General features: G+C 44.6%; 1 protein-coding gene across 1 annotated transcript in view; it reads right to left on the bottom strand.

Moving 5' to 3' along the window:
- NCALD (neurocalcin delta) overlaps positions 1-17075 on the bottom strand; it is a 97157-nt gene that overhangs the window by 14293 nt on the left and 65789 nt on the right. The window lies entirely within an intron of this gene.

Here is a 17075-nt window from a genome sequence, read left to right on the forward strand (position 1 = left end):
TTAAGCGCTTACTATGTGCAGAGCACTGTTCTAAACGCTGGGGTAGATACAAGGTAATCAGATTGTCCCACGTGAGGCTCACAGTCAATCCCCATTTTACAGATGAGGTAACTGAGGCACAGAGAAGTTAAGTGACTTGCCCACAGTCACACAGCTGACAAGTGGCAGAGCCGGGAGTCGAACCCATGACCTCTGACTCCCAAGCCCGGGCTCTTTCCACTGAGCCACGCTGCTTCTACAGTGCTTACCATGTACTGGATACTGTACCAAACGCTGGGGTAGATTCAAACTATTCAGGCTCATTCATTCATTCAATAGTATTTATTAAGCACTTACTATGTGCAGAGCACTGTACCAAGCGCTTGGAATGTACAATTCGGCAATTGCTACTGTATAGGCAGGAACAGAGATAGAGACGATCCCTGCCCATTTACGGGCACAGTCCCTGAACCACATGCGGCTCACAGTCTTAATCCTCATTTTACAGATCAGGTAACCGAGGCACAGAGAGGTGAAGTAACTTGCCCAAGGTCACATAGCATCAGACGAGAGGTGGAGCCGGGATTAGAACCAAGGTCCTCCGACTTCATGCTCATAGATTTAGGGTTGGGAGAGGAGAGGAGAGGAAGGACATCCTTTCGGTCAATCAAATTTATTGAATGCTTACTGTTCATTCATTCATTCAATTCATTCAATAGTATTTATTGAGCGCTTACTACGTGCAGAGCACTGTACTAAGCGCTTGGAATGTACAAATCGGTAACAGGTAGAGACAGTCCCTGCCCTCTGACGGGCTTTCGGTCTAATCGGGGGAGACGGACAGACAAGAACAATGGCAATAAACAGAATCAAGGGGAAGAACATCTCATTAAAACAATAGCAAATAAACAGAATCAAGGCGATGTACATCTCAACCAAGATAAATAGGGTCACGAAGATATATACAGTTGAACGGATGAGTACAGTGCTGAGGGGATGGTATGGGAGAGGGGGAGGAGCAGAGGGAAAGGGGGGAGAGGAGGGTTTATACTCCGTGTAGCCGGGATCTCCCGTCATCTTTGCTTATGTTGGACGAGTACTAGGCAAGAGTTAGATAAAAACCTGATGCAAGACTCACAGGGATTCTCGATCCTGAAGCATGGAAGCCTCCCTTACCTCAATAACACAGCAGAATAAAGCCGTTCCAGTGGCAACGTGAAATGCTGTGATAATCGGTCATCCGCTACTGATAAGCCTTGGGCTGAATCTCTGGAATCGACAATGCCCCGCTCCAGTCCCAACAGTCAATCAGTCATATTTATTGAGTGCTTACCGTGTGCAGAACAGCGTATTCATTAAATCGTATATATGGAGTGCTTACTGTGTGCAGAGCACTGCACTAAGCACTTGGATGAGAAACAATATCGTGTAGTGGCTAGAGCGTGGGACTGGGAGTCAGAAGGTCAAGGATTCTAATCCCGGCTCCGTTACTTTTCTGCTGGGCAAGTCAATTCCCTTCTCTGTGCCTTAATTGCCTCATCTGTAAAATGGGGATCGAGATCGTGAGGCCCACGTGGCACAGGGGACTATATCCATCCTGATTTGCTTGCATCCATCCCGGCACTCAGTACAGTGCTTGGCACATGGTAAGCGCTTAATAAATAACATAATCATTACACTATACAAACACATTCCCTGAGCACTCGAGAGAGTACAGTGTAACAGAGCTGGTAGAGACGTTCCCCTGCTCTGCCCACAACAAAGCAGCGTGGCCTAGTGGATAGAACAGTGGGCCTGGGAGTCGGAAAGACCTGGGTTCCAATCCCAACTCTGCCACCTGTCTGCTGTGTGACCCTGGGCAAGTCACTTCACTTCCGTGTGCCTCAGGAACCTCATCGGTAAAATGGGGATTGAGACTGAGAGCCCCATTGCAGAGCACTGTACCAAGCACTTGGGAGAGTACACTAGAAGTGCTCCTGATGGGCTTTGATTGCAATAGTGAAGGTCTCGGGTGGGCCAGCCATACACGCTGGAAGCAGCATGGCTCAGTGGAAAGAGCCTGGGCTTTGGAGTCAGAGGTCACGGGTTCGACTCCCGGCTCTGCCACTTGTCAGCTGTGTGACTGTGGGCAGGTCACTTACCTTCTCTGTGCCTCTCTTACCTCATCTGTAAAATGGGGATTAACTGTGAGCCTCATGTGGCACAACCTGATTACCCTGTATCTCCCCCAGCGTTTAGAACAGTGCTCTGCACATAGTAAGCGCTTAACAAATACCAACATTATTATTATTATTATCACCCAGGGAACCAACAGTGCTCCATACCAGAGGGCTGCAGTCCATGGCCACAGACAGGATATCTCGGTAACCTTAGCGGCAGCTGACACTCCTGCCTCTTTGCCCCGATCCTGAGACACCATAGGTGTCTCAGATACATCATTCAGAGGTATTTATTGAGCACTTACTATGTCCAAAGTACTGCACAATGCTCTGAACACTTAGGAGAATACAACAGAATTAGCAGACACATTCCCTGCCTGTAACGAGCCTACAGTCTAAGATGCAAGATTGAAGGACACTTTTTCTGCATGTTACTAAAAATCAGTGCGGGGAGGGGCGGGCGAAAGAGAGCAGAGAACCGAGGACTCGCAGGACAGGGAGGATGGTAGTGCTAGTTATAGAAATAATAATAATAACAATAATAATTGTGGTATTTGGTAAGGGCTTAGTATATGCCAGGGGCCTTTCTAAGTGCTGGGGCAGAGAGAAGATAATCAGGTTGGACACACCCAATCCCTGCCCCACAGGAGTCTCACTGTTTTAGGGGGAGGGAGAACAGGTAAGAGAAGCAATATGGCTCTCCCAAGCGCTTAGTACAGTACTCTGCACATCGTACAGTACTCTGCAATCAATCATTGATTGACTGATTGACTGTGGCTTAGTGAAAAGAGGCTTAAGAACTCAAGACAAACTCTGTTGGTAAAAATCATTCTCAACAGTCAGTCAGTGGTATCTATTGAGTGCTTATAGTGTGCAAAGCACCGTTTCAAGCACTTGGGAGAGTAAAATACAACAATAAACAGATACGTTCTCTACCCACGATGAGTTGACAGTCTAGAGAGGGAGGCAGTGGGCAAACCTGACATCCCGACACCTCCTAGGGCTGTGGCGATAACACGCTCAGGATTCCCCTCCGGTGTGTCGGTCATCCGTATTTGAGACATCCAGTCAAGCTTTACGGCCTTTATGTACAATACCAATTTCAGCTTCACTATGGCTGATTGTCCATGAAATTATGAACGGATGGCAACCGAGGCAGTGATGCACTCTATTGCCAAGTGCGAAATTCTAGGGAAGAACCAATGATAGGGCCAACGTTGCTTCGTGGAGCCACGTACCCTTAGTCAGTTGCCAGGGTAGCCACCTCGGTAGCTACCATGGTCTGCGTCGCCTACTTTAGCCAGTTGTTTTCAAGACCGCAGTTGAGTCCGTCCACCATGTGAAGTGCCCCAAGGGCCCTCACAAACAAAAAAAACTGGTCCCTGGCCTCTAACACGTTCAGTTTGATAAAGGAGCTTGCATTCCAAATTCATTTATAATGGAAATGGCGGAATTCTGACAAGGGAAAGCCTAAAGACTGCTAACAAAAGAGAACAGCAGAGCCTTTCAGAAAACATACAAACCCACATTGGGAAGGTAGATTAGTTCCAACCTCCATAATCCGCAGAGATGCGAGGGTGGAAAAAGCAATCTTCTCTGTCTCCTCCCGCAGGGTTTTTCACATTGTGTTCTAAAGAGCCCCAAAGGATCCCCGAGAGGTTGCTAGGGGGGGTCATGAAAGGATTCAGTAATAGCAGCAGTTAATGCCAAATAAATGCTACTGTCACCCTTCGCGAACGCCAACTAGCAACTGAAAAATCCCATTTGGGTAGGGAGCAGGAAAGCAGGGAACTCCTCTTTGCCCTTCTTGGACAAAGACTTGTCCTGTACGGTCAAAGATAATAATAATGTTGGTATTTGTTAAGCGCTTACTATGTGCAGAACACTGTTGTAAGCGCTAGGGTAGATACAGGGTAATCAGGTTGTCCCACATGAGGCTCACAGTTAGCTAATCCTCATTTTACAGATGAGGTCTCTGAGGCCCAGAGAAGTTAAGTGACTTGCCCACCATTACACAGCTGACAAGTGGCAGAGCCGGGATCTGAACCCATGACCTCTGACTCCCAAAGCCGGGCTCTTTCCATTGAGCCACGACGCTGCCAACTGGAAGGCCATAGCCTCAATCAGTCAATTGCATTTACTGAGCATTTACTCAATGTTGAGCATTGTACTTGGGAGAGTGCTTGGGAAAGTACAGTTCAGCAATAAACAGAAACATTCCCTGCCTACAATGAGTTTATAGTCTAGATTCAATATGGCAGACCTGGATGGTGCTTGGACAAATCCCCACGAGGTTCTGGTTCAAAAGATCTCAATCCCTCACAACCCCATGTATCTGAGCTTTTGCTCCCTTAAAAATATGGGAGACCAGATTAATTAATTACCCCAGGATGTTCACTCTTGATAGATATCCCAGAATTTACAGTGCTCGGTCCATAGTAAGCGCTTATGTACCACAATTCTATTGCCTCTCCTTTTTGCTAAGTTGTTAGCGAGAATGAGAGGAATGTCTTTTTCTTCCAATCTGTGTACTCACATTGGATGTAACTCTACAAGTTGACCCTTTTCCAATCACTCAGTTGACTTTTATTCATTTTCTTTCTTACCAACCCTACCTCTTCCCTAGTTGTCCTACCCTCCCCATGGGTCCTTTAAATTTCCATCCTCGATGGTTCCCTGGGCCTCTATTGGAAAGACCACTGGACGGAGAGTCAGGGAACTTGGGTTCTAATCCTGACTCCACCGCTTGACTCCTATGTGACTTTGGGCAAGTCACTTCATTTGTCTAAGCCTCTGCTCCTTCATTTTAAAATAGGGACAAAATATGTGTTCTCTGTTCTCCTTCCCACTTGGAATGTGAGCCCCATGTGAGACATGGTATGTATCTGAAATGATTATTTTGTTTCTACCCCAGTGTTGGACAAATGGTAAGCATTTAACAAAGACCACAATCATTATAATTACAATTTTTAAATTCAGTGCTAAAAACAGGAATATGCCTCTTGAAGTTTTTGTCTTCGAACCTTACAGGGAGAGGATTATTCATAATCCGGAAGTAACTGCATGGATAACATCCCAATTCTTATGATAGATGTGAAGTTACTTCCTCATATCCATGTGCAACAGTTCATTTCCTCCCACAACGCTTGGCTGATAGAACCAAGTGCCATGAGTTTCTGACCATTCAAAATTCATCCTGCCATTCTCTCCAAGGATCCTGTGAGGGGCCAGAGAGTGAGACAGCTGTGGAGAACTCCAGAAAGGAATTGGGAAGAAACCTGGCATTGGAGACTCAGGGAGAGACCAAGCAGGGCAGAATTCCCAAGGCTGAACACCTTCCCGACTCTTCCTTCATTGAGCTCCCTAACGTGAGCTGGAGCCAGCCTGAGCCAAGACTCAAGGAGGTATCTGATGAAGACAGCTGGTCTCACAGATGGAAGAGAGAAGAGATCATGAACATGCAGATGTTAGGGCAGGGGGTAGGCCAGGTGGGACTCCCAGTCAACTAGTACAAATCAGGATAACTACAAATTAGGCAATCTGAAGGACTACACTCAAAAAGATTTTTCTATCACTTGGATAAGACCACCACCACATTTCAAAATGTATTCCTAAAAATGGGATTGCATTAGCAATGCTGTCTTTTCTTTTATTGATAAGCTTCTTGGCTATCTTTCTAGTGTCCCTTGCTCTTCCTGGGTCCTTAAAACCCTTTGCTTACTCTCCACTATCCTCAAAAATAATTCCACAATTTGGCTTTCCTGCAGGTCATTAGTACCCACTTCCATTCTATTCTTTATCATCCTTAATGGTATTTATTGAGCACTTACTGTGTGCAGAGTTGGGAGAATGCAGATATAAAAGAGTTGGTAGACATCCCTGCCCACAACAAGTTTACAGTCTGCTGGGGGTCGGGGGGCAGAAATTAATACAAATAAATTACAGATATGTACATAAGTGCTGTAGGGCTGAGGGAGGGGTGAATAAAGGGTACAAATCCAGGTCTAAGGGTGATACAGAAGGGAGTGGGAGAAGAAAAAATGAGGGCTTAGTCAGGGAAGGCCTCTTGAAGGAGATGGGCTTTTAATAAGGTTTTGAAGGTTGAGGGGGTTTGAAAGTTTTGAAAAAGGGGGGCAATCCAGGCCAAGGGCAGCATGTGGGTGAGAGGTCAGCGATGAGATAGATCAGATCAAGGTATAGTGAGAAGGTTGGCATTAGAGGAGAGAGGCGTTCAGGCTGGGTTGTAGAAAGAAAGCAGTGAGGTAAGGTAGGAGGGGGCAAGGTGATTGAGTGCTTTAAAGCCAATGGTAAGGAGTTTCTGTTTGATGTGGAGGCTGATGAGAAATCACTGGAGATTCTTGAGGAGTGGGGAAACATGAACTTAACAGTTTTGTAGAAAAATAATCTGGGCAGCAGAGTGAAGTATGGACTGGTGTGGGGAGGGACAGAAGGCAGGGAGGTCAGCAAGAAGGCTGGTGCAGTAATCAAGGTGGATAGGATCAGAGCTTAGATTCATGTGGTGGCAGTTTGGATAGAGAGGAAAGGGCAGATTTTAGGGATCATCTGCTCTATTCACTGGTTCTATCTGCTTGATGTTTTTCTTCCCACCTTCAAATCTGCTCACCTCTCAGTTGTAACTTAAATATCCTTTAGATCCATCTTAGAACATGGTACAACATTTCATCTATGTTCCTAAGTTAAATATCCTTGGTAGATATTTCATCCCTTCCACCCCGATCTACAACTCTATACCTCATTTGTACTCCCACATCCAGGCTCAAAATCTATCCATCCCTTTCCCTGACTCCAACCAAAGGTCCTAGCATTTCTTCAAAATCATAAAACTTGTCTGCCTCATTCCTAATGAGTACACGGACAAAAGCTAAAGGAAATCTCATCTCCTTTGGCCTTTCCATCTCCTTTTCAAATTCTGTCATCTTGCTCCTCTTATTCTCCAGCCACTCTTCCTTCCTCTCTCTACTCTAGCTCCACCTTTGACTGCTGACACGTATGGGATCAATTAGTCAATCATTAGCATTTTTTGAGCACTTTCTGTGGGCAGAGGACTGTACTAAGCACTTGGGAGAGTGCAATACAAGCAGTGTGGCCTTGTGGAAAGAGCAGGGGCCTGAGACTCAGAAGTCCTGAATTCTAATCCTGGGCTCATTCACTTGTCTACTTTGTGAACATCTCTGTGCCTCAGTCACCTCATCTGCAAAATGTGGACTAAGACTATGAGCTCCTTGTGGTAATAATAATGTTAGTATTTGTTAAGCGCTTACTATGTGCAGAGCACTGTTCTAAGCGCTGGGGTAGATACAGGGTAATCAGGTTGTCCCTCGTGAGGCTCACAGTCTTAATCCCCATTTTACTGATGAGATAACTGAGGCACAGAGAAGTTAAGTGTCTTGCCCACAGTCGCACAGCTGACAAGAGGCAGAGTTGGAATACGTGGACTGTGTCCAAACCGATTAGCTTGTAGCTACCCAAGCGCTTAGTAGAGTGCCTGGAACACAGTAACTACTTAACAAATACCATCTTACCAAAAACCAAAAACAGGTGGTAGACAAGTTCCCTGCCAACAAGGCTCTTAAAGCCTAGGGGAGAGACAGACATTAAAATACATTACGGATATGTACATAAGGGTTGTGAGGCTGAGGATGGGGGGAATATCAAGAGCTTAGAGGTCACAAATGATCTCCTTCTTCCCAAATCCAATGGCTTCTATTTCTTCCTAATTCTCCTCGACCTCCCAGTGCCTTTGACTGTGTTGATCACTCCTGGAAACATTATCCAACTTGACTTTGCTGACACTGTCCTCTTCTGATTCTCCTCTTATCTCTCTGACTGATCATCTTCAATCTCTTTTACGGGCTTCTTCTCTGCCTCCCATCTTCTAACTGTGGAAGTCCCACAAGGATCACTTCTGGGTTCCTTTTAAATTTCCATTCCACCCACTCCCTGGGAGAACTCATTCGCTCCCATGGATTCAACTACCACCTCTAGGGAGGTGACTCCCAAATCACCATCTCCATCCCTGACCTCTCTCCTTCTCTGCAGTCTCACATTTCCTTCTGTTTTCACTTTGATTATTGTAGCAGCTTCCTTGCTGAACTCCCAGCCTCCTGTCTCTCCCCACTGTAGTCAGTACTTAACAGCTGCCTGGAGCATTTTCCTACAAAAACGTTCAGACCATGTTTCCCCACTCCTCAAAATACTACAGTGGTTGCCCATCCATCTCCGCATCAAATAAAAACTCCTCACCATTGGCTTTAAAGCACTCAGTCACCTTGCCCCCTCCTACTTCACCTCGCTACTCTACTACAATCCATCCCACACACTTCTCTTTTCTAATGCCAACCTTCCTATTGTACCTCGATTTTATCTCTCCGCAGACCTCTTGCCCACATCCTCCCTCTGGCCTGGAATGCCCTCCCTTCTGATATTCCAGAGACAATTACTCTCCTCCCCTTCAAAGCCTTATTGAAGGCACATTTCCTCCAAGAAGCTTTCCTTAAGTCCTCCTTTCCTCTTCTCCCACTCCCTTCTGCATCAGCCTGACTTGCTCCCTTTATTCAGCTCCCATCCCAGCTCTCCAGTACTTGTGTACATAGCTGTAATTTATTTATTTATTTAGTAATATTACCTGTCTCCCTCTCTAGACTGTAAGTTCATTGTGAGCAGGGATTGTGTCCATTTATTGTTATACTGTGTTCTCCCAAGCACTTAGTACAGTGCTTTGTACACAGTAAGTGCTCAAAAAATACAACTGAATTGAACATTGAATTGAACTTCGAGACATCTCTGCTTAGATGTCCTGCTGACACCTCAAAATTAACATGCCCCAAACAGAACTTATCTTCTCCACCCAAACCCTTTTCCCGGACTGATTTTCCCATCATTGAAGTCAGCACCATCATCCTTTCTGTCTTCGCAAGCCCTTCAACTTGGCATTATCCTAGACTCATCTATTTCATTCAACCCACCATTTCAATCTCTTACTAAATCCCATTGGTTCAAACTTCACATCACTAAAATCCACCCTTTCCCCTCCATTCAAACTGCTACCATGTAAAACCAAACATTTATCCTATCCTGCCTTGATTACTGCATCAGCCTCCTTACTGACCTCCCAGCCTCCAATCTCTCCCCACTCCAGTCCACATTTCACTCTGTTGGCCAGATCATTTTTCTAGAAAAATGTTCAGTCCATGTTTCCCCACTCCTCAAGAACCTCCAGTGGTTGCCCATCCACCTCCATATCACACAAGAACTCCTTATCAGTACCTTTAAAGCACTCAATCACCTTGCACCCTCCTACCTCACCTCACTGCTCTCCTACTAGCACAACCACTCACACTTCGCTCCTCTAATGTCAACCTACTCACTGTACCTCAGTCCCGCCTATTTTGCACTGACCTCTCACCCACATCCTGCCTCTGGCTTGGACTGTCCTCTATATATCTGACAATTACTCTCCCCACCTCCACCTTCAAAGCTTCATTGAAGGCCTATCTTCTCCTAGAGGCCTTCCCTGACTAGGGTCTCATTTCTTCTTTTCCCACTTCTTCTGAGTCACCTTGATGTGCTCCCTTTATTCAAAACTGAGCTCCTTATCTTCCTTCCCAAACCCTATCCTCTCCCTGACTTCCGTCACTGTGGATGGTATGACCATCCTTCCCGTCTCACAAGCCCGCAACCTTGGTGTCATCCTTGACTCAGCTCTCTCATTCACCCCACACATCCAATCTGTCACCAATGCCTGCTGGTCTCAACTTTACAATATTGCCAAGATCTGCCCTTTCCTCTCTGTTCAAATGGCTATCATGCTGGTACAAGGTCTCATAATATCCCGATTGGATTATTGTGTGAGCCTTTTCTCTGATCTCCCTTCCTCCTGCCTCTCCCCACTCCAGTCTATTCTTCCTCCCGCTGCCTGGATCATCTTCCTACAGAAACGCTCTGGGCATATCACTCCCCTCCTCAAAAACATCCAGTGGTTGCCTATCAACCTCCGCACAAAACAAAAACTCCTCACTCTTGGCTTCAAAGCTCTCCATCCCCCCGTTCATGCCTATCCCGCCGTCGACCCCGGCCCACTTCCTACAACTATCCTGGAGTGCCCTCCCTCCTCACGTCTGCCAAACTAACTCTCTTCCCCTCTTCAAAGCCCTCCTGAGAGTTCACCTCCTCCAAGAGGCTTTCCCAGACTGAGGCCCCCTTTCCCTCTGCTACCCCTCCACCCTCTGCTCTTCCTCCTTCCCTCTTCCCCTCCCCTCGGCTGAGCCCCCTTTCCCTCTGCTCCCCTTCCCCTCCTTTCTCCCCCACCCTCTGCTCCTCTCCCTTCCCCTTTCCCCCTTTCCCCCCACCCTCTGCTCCTCCCCCTTCCCCTCCCCTCAGCACTGTGCTCATTTGTATATATTATTTATTATGATGTACACCTCATTAACAAAATAAATAGGGTATATTATTTATTACCCTATTTATTTTGTTAATGAGGTGTACATCCCCTTGATTCTATTTATCTTGATAATTTTGTCTTGTTTTTGTTCTGTTCTGTTTTACTCTGCTGTCTGTATCCCCCAGTTTGACTGTGAGCCTGTCACTGGGCAGGGATTGTCTCTATACGTTGCCAAATTGTACATTCCAAGTGCTTAGTACAGAGCTCTGTACATAGTAAGCACTCAATAAATACTATTGAATGAATGAATCTCCCTTGGCCCCACAGCCCTTATGTACCTATTCATAATTTGTTGATATTAATATCTTTCTCCCCCTCTAAACTGTGAGCTCGTTGTAGTCAGGGAATGTGACTACCAACTCATTGTACTTTTGTACTGTACTTTGTGTATTGTACTTTTCCAAGCACTTAGTACGGGGCTCTGCACTTGGTAAGCACTCAGTAAATATGGTTGACTGATTGATTGATGGACTGATTGAAGCAGCGTGGCTTCATGGAAAGAGCCTGGGCTTGGAAGTCAGAGGCCATGGCTTCTAATCCCAGCTCCATCACTTGTCTGCTGTGTGACCTTGGGCAAGTCAGTTAACTTCTCTGTGCCTCAGTTCCCGCATCTGTAAAATGGGGATTAAGACTGTGAGCCTCATGTGGGGCAACGTGATTACCTTGCATCTACCTCAGCACTTAGAACAGTGTTTGGCACATAGTAAGCGCTTAACAAATACCATCATCATCATTATTATTATTATTATTATTAAAGGGTAAAGATCCAAGTGCACAAGCAACACAGAAAGGAGAGGGAATAGGGGAAATGAGGGCTTTGTTAGGGTAAGCCTCTTGGAGGAGATGTGATATTACTGAGGCTTTAAAGTGGAGGGAGTGCTGATCTGTAGTATATGAAGGGGCCAGAGGGAGGACGAGGGTTAGCGGCTGGTGCTGAGATAGAAGAGATCTATCTAAAGAAGAGATCTATCTATCTATCTATCTATCTATCTATCTATCTATCTATCTATCTATCTATCTATCTATCTATCTATCTTCTATCTCAAGAAGCAGCGTGGCTCAGTGGAAAGAGCACGGGCTTTGGAGTCAGGGCTCATGAGTTCAAATCCCAGCTCTGCCACTTGTCGGCTGTGTGACTGTGGGCAAGTCACTTCACTTCTCTGTGCCTCAGTTCCCTCATCTGTAAAATGGGGATTAAGACTGTGAGCCCCACGTGGGACAACCTGATTCCCCTATGTCTACCCCAGCGCTTAGAACAGTGCTCGGCACATAGTAAGCGCTTAACAAATACCAACATTAAGAGATCAAGGTACTGAGAGCAGGTTGGTGTTAGAGGAGAAAAGTGTGCGGGCTGGGTGTAGGAAATCAGCAAGGTAGTGTAGGAGGGGGTGAGCTGACAGTGCTTTAAAGTTGATGATAAGGAGTTTCTGTTTGATGTGGAGGTGGATGGGCAACTACTGGAGGTTCTTGAGGCATGGGGAGACATGGACTCAACGTTTTCTAGAAAAATGATCTGGGCAGCAGAGTGAAGTGTGGACTGAATTAGGGAGAGGCACCGGGCAGGGAGGTCAGGGACGAGGCTGATGCACTAGTCAAGGTGGGATAAGAAGGGTCTTGGATCAGGGTAGTAATAATGGAAAGGAAAGGGTGGCTTTTTATAATGTTCTGGCGGTAGAACCGACAGGATAGATTGAATTAGAGAGATAGCACTCCATCAGCTCTCCCCCTCCTACCTTACCTCTCTGATTTACTACACTGTAACCTGCACATTTTACTCCTCTAACTCTACCCACTCATTGTTCCTTGATCTCGCCTATCTTGCCATCAACCCCTTGCCTATGTCCTCCCTCTGGTCTAGAACTTCCTTAACTTTCATATCTACAGAACTCCACTCTCCCCATCTTCAAAGCTTTATTAAAATCACATCCCTTCCAAGAAGCTTTCCCCGACAAAGCCCTCAGTGTCCCTACTCACTCTCTGTGGGGTTCTTTCGGATATAAAGGCAGAGGGAGTTCCAGACCAGAGGAAAAACATGGAAAACATGGGCAAGGGGTTGGTGGCGAGGTAGACAAGATCAAGGAACAATGAGTAGGTGGTGGTAGAGGAGTTAAGTGTGCATGTTGATCAGTCTGGTACAAATTTTGCAGACTTGTCTGGGTTATTATTTTGAGTAATTTATGACAGGGGGTTTACACAAGCAGGTTTTTAATCACAAGAAACCCAACCTTTCTTGAATTAAAATAAATCTCTTCTCCACATCATTATGAAACTTGGCTGTTCTCTCAGAGGCTAAAATTATCCAGAAACTAAAGTCAAACACTAACCACAAACCAGATAAACCTGCTGCTCCCACCTGGACCGGCCAGCTACTTCCTCCCTAACTTGAAGAAAAGTCAAATCCAACCAATTGCGTTTTGTAACCTCCGCATGACTTCAACTCAGGGTTGCTTAGTCATCAAGGAGGAGGTTAGTTGAGGCTAGGATACAGAGGTAAATTACATTTGGATTTACTGATCTCCCAACAGCAGGGTGCTGAATTAGTTTGGGAATTTAGAAGTGATTTTTTAAATTTAGCTTTGGGGATGACTTCTGAATTCCCCGATTGGCAACAGCCATGTCACCATTACTATATGTTTATAGAAAGAAACTACTATGGGTCATAGCTGAGCTGGAAAATGGAACCCTTCAGTTTTTCAGGGCCAGTTTACCCTTTAGACATATTGCCTATCCTTTAGATTATAAATTCGCTGTGGGGAGGGAATATGTCTGTTTATTTTTGTATTGTACTCTTCCAAGCACTTAGAACAGTGCTCTGCACACAGTAAGTGCTCAATAAATATGACTGAATGAATGATTGCCTCAAAGGACAACACAGTTTGATTTCCAAGGAAGTGTTTAAAAAACTCACCTTCCTGTAGAGATTAAAATGTGCTTCTCGTCTTTCTCGACTAAGCCCTATTTCCTCTTCTCCCTCTCCCTTCTGTGTCACCCTTGCATTTGGACTTGAACCCTCTATTCACCCTTCCTTCAGGTCCACAGCACCTATGCCCATATCCATAATTTATTTATTTATGTCAATGTCTGTCTTCCCCTCTAGACTATAAGCTTGGTGGCTGCAGGGAACATGACTACCAACTGTTACATCATACTCTTCCAAGCACATAATGCAGTGATCTGCACACAGTAAGCATTCAATAAATACAATTGCTTGACAGATTGATCATCTTTCAACAGATGTGGCTCAAATTTCCCACGGTAGTGAAAACTGTGTGGAGCTCCTTCCAGGTTAGCAGTTAACAACCCATAATGATTCTAGTCAATAGCCTATAAAGGCCACAATAGAAAGGCAGTTTAAGATCACCAGTGTTTATGATTTAGACCAGAATTTTGTTTTCTTCCCCAATTACTGACACTTTACTAAGTGACATAACTAAACTTGAGCCACGTATCTGGAGATCATTAGCCTTTTACAACAAAAACCTCCAGGGATTCAATATTTTGTTTTTCTCCATATTTTCAAAATAGTAGCTTCTGGTCTGAGGCCTCCCCCAGTATGTTTTCAACATGCGCCTCTTTGCGCTGATCAGTGGATGGAAGAGGAAATATCTGAAGGGTAAGGCCGCACTACCCAGTCTCCACAAAAAACCTAGAGAACCCTGCTGGCATACTCATTTCTTGACAGGCCTGGGAAACACACCTGAAGACAGATACAAAACCATAATCAGACCCCAGCGAACCCCACTCTTTATGCAGCGTAAACTGGATGCCAAATGACTGACACCAATTTCTCCTTGAGACCCTTCAAAATGGCAAAACAAATGTACTCAGGGGTTGAATCCTGTCCTCCAATTAATCAGTCAGAGAGGTGGCCTGGCATAGTAGATAGAGCAAAGGTCTTAGAGAAAGAAGGATTAGGCTTTTTAATCTGGCCTCTGCCACTTATTTGCTCTATCTTGGGCAAGTCACTTCACTTCTCTGTGCCTCAGTTATCTCATCTGTAAAATGAGGATTAAGATTGTGAGTCCTATGTGGGACAAGGACTGTGCCCAAACTGATTAACTTGTATCTACCCTAGAGCTTATTATAGAGTCTGGCACATAGTAAGCCCCCAACAAATATGATTTTTAAAAAATAGTGGTATTTATTGAGTGCTTACTATACAAAGATGAAAAAAACAGTGGTATTGAGTGCTTACTATGCATAGAGAACTGTCTGAAGCGCTTGAGAAAGTACAGTACAACAGAATTAGTGGACACATTCCTTGTCCATAATGAGCTTGCAGTCAGAGGACAAGCTAAGCTGTGCTTTGTGGAATGATAAGTTCCTTGGCCATTAAATTCTCTTTCAGGCCCTTAATTTCAGCTCTGGTAAACTCGATAGCATTTTAACCATTCCAAATGCCTAAAAGGGAGTTGAATCAATCTCTAACCTTCATGCCTACGGAAAAAAAAGTATAAAATGAAAAATAAAAACAAAAACAAAAACTGAGCCTGCTAAGGGTGAGTTGCCAAAACATTTAGGTAGAGTGCCTTTGCATGAGGATATTCATCAGTCATATTTATTGAGCACTTACTGTGTACAAAGCACTAGGCTAAGCACTTGGAAGAATACAATATAACAGAGTTGGTCAACTTGGTTTCATTGATGACAGTGTTCAACTAGCATCTTTCCAAACTGCTTAGGGTCATAAGAATGGCATAAAACAGATATCTAAGAGGATTCAGGATTGTCTACTGCTACGCTAAGGGCCTGAGCCCCAGCACGGTTTCAAAGCTGTTTTCTCACAGTGCTAGGATGTGGAATTTCCCAGCTCACATATAATCTCTGAATGCCCCCAAATAAATCTGGTGTTAATATTTACCACAGATGTTAGGGGGAAAAAATGAAAAGAAAGATGAACCACAATAAGCTAACCATAACCAAGAAACTAAAATAGAAAACTTTTCAGAAAAAAAGAAAGGGAAAATGAAATAATCATCCAAAGGGAACCAACAATGAAGTGTGTATATACATACAAGACAATTTATCGAAAGGCTCTTTCTTCTCCTTTTTCTCTCATTTTGTTGTTGGTGGAGTGACAGGTCTGCTGTGTCTCATATTCACTATGCCTCATATGGTTTTAAAAATCCTCTGACTTAATTCCTTGGAGGCAGCAGTTAGATTTTCCAGGGCAAAGTCCATTACTTATACTGGACAGCCTGGTAGCTTTAAGAGGCAAAGAATTAAAGCAATCTCCCAGAGGTTCTCATTCTCCTAAAATGGATTTTGCAAAACGCTAGTGGTCTTGAGCAGATTTGGGCAGCAGCCTGAAAATCACAGCACAGGGCAACCCTGGAATCAGTAGGACATTAAATGGACACAGCTTTTTAGACTATCTATGGCCAATGTGGTGCTGGACTGTCCCCTGAGTTTAAATACTAGCCATGTCCCTTTGGCATTTTCCTCCAGGAGAACAGAAGTAACGACAAGTTTGAGCATGAACCTGATCTGGGGTGTCTTGGCCATTTGATATTTTAGCTTTTAGATCCCATAACAATGACATTGGGCATGACCATTTCTTCTGTGAAACATTTTTAGACTAAAATGCAGGAGGTTAGTTTCCTATTCAAAGGGAATAAAAGTAAGTTGATCTGAGGGGGATACATGGGGGCCAAAAGAGAAAAATAAAAGTATAAAATAGCAAGAGAAAAGAGAATGGAAAATACTTCAGACTTAAGACCGAATATTTGGATTTGAATAATCTTCTCTGCTGTGTTTGGGGTAAAATCTGAAAGCAACTAATAGAACATAACTGTTGGTATATTTCCCTCAAGCTCACAATGTAAACACTGCTTTTCACTCACAAGATAGCAGAAACCTCCTAACATGGGTTGTCGTCTGACATCCTAAAACAAGCAATCTAAAGAAGCCATAATGTATTTCATACCAGCGTGTTTTTTTGACCCTAATTGTAATGCTTACAAAACCTTATTCTTTCTTTACAGCATTTATTTGATCAATATGGCGTGCTGCTCTCAAGACAAAGAGGGGGTCTTTTTGATCAAATGCTTCATAAGGAACGAGAGACAAGGAGGAAAAAGAGTAAACAGCACTGGACACTGCAAACTTCAAATGAGACAACACGGCAAGAGACAGGCATTTTATGTGTCCCGTGTGTCTGGGTCTGTGGATTCTGCATTGGAATTTTCAGTCACACCTGCTTTTAGGTGAATTTCACCAGCGAACACCAGGGACACCTTTATAAAGTGTTTTTTTAAATAGCCAAATAACTACACACAAAGAGGCTTCCACTGCAGCACTAAGGCACTCGAACAACAGCCAGCCAATTTTGCACGATGCACTAGAAAGGGGAGGAGAGGCATTTTCTTTTTTCCTAAGACTTGCCCCGGCCAAGCAAGAAGGGAATCCATATTATCTGCTCAGGACCAATTGAAAGCAGAGCCTAGAGCTCCTCCACAATGTTGTCATCCCATCTG

The sequence above is a fragment of the Ornithorhynchus anatinus genome, chromosome 4 (assembly GCF_004115215.2).
Source record: "Ornithorhynchus anatinus isolate Pmale09 chromosome 4, mOrnAna1.pri.v4, whole genome shotgun sequence".
Taxonomy (NCBI): Eukaryota; Metazoa; Chordata; class Mammalia; order Monotremata; family Ornithorhynchidae; genus Ornithorhynchus; species Ornithorhynchus anatinus.